Source organism: Anneissia japonica, unplaced genomic scaffold (assembly GCF_011630105.1).
Source record: "Anneissia japonica isolate Jap-2015-1 unplaced genomic scaffold, ASM1163010v1 scaffold1792_len1028045_cov167, whole genome shotgun sequence".
NCBI lineage: Eukaryota > Metazoa > Echinodermata > Crinoidea > Comatulida > Comatulidae > Anneissia > Anneissia japonica.
The window spans coordinates 165882-171645 of record NW_022742319.1 but is presented as its reverse complement, the minus strand read 5'-3'; positions in this window follow the sequence as shown (position 1 = coordinate 171645).

The following is a 5764-nucleotide window of genomic DNA, read 5'->3' as shown; positions in this document are numbered from 1 at the left end:
GACGATAATGATGAAGATGACGATGACGATGACGATGACAATGATGATGATGATGATGATGATGAAGATGATGATGATGATAATGATGATGATGATAAAGGTGGTAATAATGATAAGAGATAATAATATTAACATGTCAAGAAAATTATTCTAAAGTCGAAAAAAAAATTGTAATTAAATTACAATTGTCTTATCATTATAATTATTATAGTAGGTAAAACGTAGTAAGCTATAGTTAGGCCTAAGTTGTCCTGGGTATGACCTTGGACGCAGATCATTTGGAAACAGTTAAACACGTCTCCTACATTTTTTCTGGCGGGTTGGTCCCCTCACTTTTTGACCGCATTTTAATTTCATGAGTATAGAAGATGTCTGAAAACTTTGATAAAAGATCATGAGAATTTTTTTTGGCGCTTTTTCATTATAATGTTGATGTGATGATGATGAATTTGACTACTGGTTCATCTCAAGCCCCTGCCTTCATCCAGATACTGAATAGGTGTTAATGAGTATCTGCATAGATTTAGAATACATTCTGGATCTAGCTTATCTTTGAACAGGATGAATTTTCGGATAGGGCTATATTGCTTACATTAGCATGTTTATCATTCAAATGTATTATTTTCTTCTTCAATTAATTCAATTCAATTCGATTCAACTTTTATTTCGGTATCACATATCCATATCAATACAATAACAAAAATTAGGTCAATTTGAAGGCAATGCAAATCCTATCCAACGTTACATCCTTAACTACTTGAAACAGATTGAAACTATACTTCAGTATGTCAGGGCCACCAGGCAACGGGATCTGATGTTGCACATGGTAAGTACAAAGGCTCTTATCAAGTATTTCTTTGCGCATGACCACCTGAACTACGCCCTAATTATTTCTGCTTTTTCTTTTGACAATGCAGGAAACAAAAGTTTCCAGATGTCTGGGAAGAGTTCATGAGAGGCAAATTCTGTGTGACAAAGGGACTTTCTGTGTTCGCGTCTATAGGTCCGGATCATAGAATTCAACAAGAGAACCACAAACTCAAGGTCTTTGGCAGTATCATTAGCATTTATACAAAATAAGAAAACTCTAGACAGTTTCTTTCTGATTGCACCAGAGCTGGCCAATCTATGAGTTTGAAAAACAACATTTCATGAGAAAAGATGTTACTAGAAAACAACACCACGAGATAAAAGAAGGAAAGGCAACCCGAATATAATGAAGAATGCTACATTGCTGACACAGGTATTTGTGGACCACGAAGATCCATTCGCTGCTGATGAGAATGACCTTTATAACCTTCTCACTAAGGAAGTAAAGAATGAAAAAGTAGCAAAGGATATAATAGAGTGTATGACATCGGACAGAGGATGAGACATTTGCAAAAGAACGCCTTCCAGAGAGAAAACTTTCCATATAGGATCCAATAAATAAGACGACGATGGGCACTTTCAAAAGTGCAAATACAGCCATGACTTTGAAAGCAGGTGACAAACTTATCAAAGTCAAAGAAGAAAGAGGACTCCTTCAGAGATTCATTGTCGCACTACATAGTCGCCCAGTCATGATTTAAAAGAATATATAAGGCAGTATCAATTTGTTGTTATTCCACGTGCACTTTTTGCTTCAGACAGGTCACTCCTGCTAGCCTATGATAAAGCTAAGGTCCTTCAAGATTTTAAAGCACTATCTCCAAAGAGCAGGAAATTTCAATAGATGGAAAAATTCAAGCACCTACGGTACTCAATATACGACTGAACAGGAGGTAACACCTGATAAGTACACAGTTATGATTATAGATGGCATGGCACTTGTAATCTCCAAATCTCCAAAACAGATAAAATGAGATATTAGAGTGATTTTGCAGATTATTTCTTAAAAAGCTTGTGGGGATCGCTGATTGTTATGATGAAGTGAGATCTGAAGAAAGTTTGTTCCAATGCGATGTCTAAATGCCTCTGCGCCATAAGTCATCAGACTTATATGTGTGGCTGCAAATCGCAACTATTTTTGTAGTTGCAGTAGAAATAAGGTCCCGTGTACGGAGATATGTGGTTGCTTCAATCATGGCTGCAGCAACTTAGGAGAACACTTGCAGGAGATAATATACCAACCATTTTATTGGCACTATAGTATTTTTCATTGGTCGCCATTTTGTATTTGATCGCCACTTTGAATTCTAGTCATGACATATCATATTTTGCAATCATGTTCATGTAACTTTAACATTATTGGCACACTCAAATTTAATAATTTTTAATAATTTATTTATATGTAATTTTTGTTATGGCGACCATTTTGAATTTCAAAATGGCCGACCTCTGTTGAAATTTGGTTTAAAACTAGGTCTATATGGTTTAAGACCTCTTTGGCAATCATTTGGACTTCAACAATTATTCATAAGGCAAGTTGGTTTGTCAAATAATATGTTGAATTTATTAGATATTTTACGTATTGGCGGCCATCTTGGATTTGACACCCTTAAACCTTTTTAGAAAAATGGCAACATATTTTTTTTTATCACTATACACCCTAAAGACACAAAATCAGCTTGAATTTTGCTTTAAAAAAAAAAAAAAAAAAAAAATGACACGAAATTACATAGTGGTCTACACTATAACAGTGGTTGACTATAGTGTTGACAAAAAAAATTGAGGTGATGCTAATCGGCACCATTCAGCGACTTACAGTTATAAACCTGTCTCTTATACACATCTAGATGTGTATAAGAGACAGATATACATATAATTAAAAAGATATAAACAGTCTAGTTCAATCATCAAAAAGTTAAATAAAATAAATTGAAAAGATGGTTTTCAACAAGTTCGAAAGAGGAAAACACTATAAGAACACGATATTAAAATACTTTATATACAGCAATATGAATAATAACGAAAGCTTATTTAGCAGTTGAATACAAACGGTTTTATATAAAATATGAGTATGGGAGACAGTAAATCAGTGAATTAAACATTTCTAATATATTCTCAATTGTTCTTTTCAATTGATCTAATTACATACTTAACACCTCGAATAGAAGCCCAATGGGCTTAATCTCACAAAGAGACCCAGGCCACCTCGAATTGAAATTCCTCTTTATTTTGCAAAAGTTGCGTCGAAACGAAGTCCATCTCGAAAAGAAGCCCATGGGATTCTTTTTAGGATAGTACAGTAAACATACATTGTAAATGAATTTCAAAGAAACAAATAAACATTTGTTTAAAACATGCTTGGTTTATACAGTAAATGTTTTAATTGCGGTTAATATACTAAATGATACAGACTGTTGTTACAGTGGCCATAATTATTGTTTATACAGTACTAGCAATTCCCAAAAATTTACATCTTCGATTTTGAAAAGAAGGCCCCCTCCTCTTTACTTTACAACATTAGCCTGGATAAGAGGCCATCTTGAAACGAAGCCCATCTCCAAAGGAAGCCCATTGAAAAGATCGCCAAAAAAAAAAAAGAAAAAAAAAAAAGTCAATGGCTTCTATTATGTGTTACGGTATTAGGACTTTTTGTGGTCATCATTAGCCTATTAAACAAAATAATTTTTATATGAATGTTAGTCTCTTACATTCGGTTTTGGGTTTTAGGATAAACACATTTGAACATGATAAAAATTATAAATGAAATTACTATTGGACACAATTAAGGTTTGACTTATTACGCCCCCGATAGAATTTGAAATACTGAAAAGTATGTTAGTCTTCTTACAGCCATAATCGGACCAGTATGCATAATGCGTTTGTGTACGGTATTAATTGAGAGTCATGCGACCAATAAATTGTTATTAGTAATAGAAACTCCCTGCTCACTTTTTTACTTTTAGATAATATTGACCACCAAACTTCCTCATTCGATATGTAAGACGCGGTACAGCTGGTCACAACACATCATATAGTATTTTATATCTAGCCTCTTATTAAACAAGATGACGTTGCAAATAGTGTTGTTGCTTACAGTAGCATGTTTCTCATTCAAAGGTATGATTTTCTTCTAAAACTATTTTAGTATTCTTCCATAGGCCTATATTTTTCTGGTTACGCTGCTTTGAAAGTGTAAGTTGTATCCCCCATAATAGTAAGATAAAACACAATAAACTTATAATTAATGTGCTTTTTTAATGAACAGTTATTGTTATTAACTACGGTACTTTACATCAGTATCCACAATGTTTAATACAGTAGAACAACTAAGGAGCAATTTTAGGACTACCAGATCTCCACTGAAATAGGTTGCCCAATGAAACCTTAACTGAAAATGATAAAAAATGCCATCATAATATGTTTTTACGCATACAGTCATACTACTTGTAAACTTTATCAGCTAAGAATGGATTACAATATAAAAACTAATTTGTACACAAAATCAACATTAGTATATTAATGCAAAAGTGGAATTCCATCAAATTCACATTGGAAATAAAAATATTTTAATGAAATATTATTAGTTTGAGTGTATTATATTTGTTGTTAAGAATAAACAAAAATATTACTCTTCACTTTATTTTGTTTTCAATAGGAATTGAATGTGTTTGGAATTGACGATTTTTCATACTAAAAAGATGTCCCCTTGGGCCTAACAAAGGTGTCCTCTTAACAAAGGTTGACTGCAGTGTTAACATAAACTTAGGGGATCGTAGTCGGCACCCATCAGGCTCTTAAAGTTAACTCAATTGATGTGACGATTATCAAAAGTGTCACTCTGAGTTTGCAGGCATGGTCTAAAAACTTGCAAAGTGTTTTCATCCAAACAAATGAGCTATAGGAAATTAGAAAGAGCGTCTCCTGACTTTGATTACCCCATAACACATTAAGGCTAAAATGCATAGTCTTTTAATAGAATTTGAAACACAGAGAGAGCTGGTAATTAAAATCGATAAAGAACTTAAATTTTGATTTAATACCAGGGACAATTTAATACTCCTATTTATTAGTAAAAATGTCCAAGCCTTTGTACTTTTATACAAGGCATTAGTAAGACTTGCTATAATATGCATTCAGCACAGACTCCAATTATACTTGTAGCAGATCAAATTTAATTAGAATTTCTCTAACGACGTGCCACTATATTAATCCCCAAGTTATATAATTTGAACTATAAAGATAGACTAATATCTACTGACCTTCCTAAACTAAACTATAAAAGATTGTGCGGTAAAAATTAATGCTTATAAATATATGCATGGTCATTATCTTGATAAATCTAAACGTTTGTTTGAAACCTACCAATGCGAAAAAGGACAGGAGAACATTTTTATAGAATTTATAAACAACGCTGTAAATAAGAGTTAGGGAATCATTTACTTGTCGCGTTATAAATACATGGAATACTTTGTCAGAAGAAATTGTTTGCGCAGAGTCATTGAACCTAAGAACAAACTTGATTGGCACTGGTCTAGGTAGCCGTACAAATATTCACTATTTTAATCATTAAAAGGTTTCCTTACTCTGATACTCCATCTTTTGTCCCCATGGCGCATAGCCCTTTAAGTTGACACAAGGATTTGACTCCTGAAAATTAACATGTAGAAATGCTTTCTACCGTACATTACTGTTACCAGGTATGTGTGTACTCATTGGACATATTGCTGAAACGTGCAGTTTTTGTGGTCGGAGACTCAACCATCACTAAATTTAGTTTTCGATTGATGATTTAATGCTGGCTGTATCACTTGTGATTGTTTTTTAGTCCTTAATGACGTTTGACGCTTTTTTATATTATAATATACAGTACTCATCCTGTCTCTTATACACAACT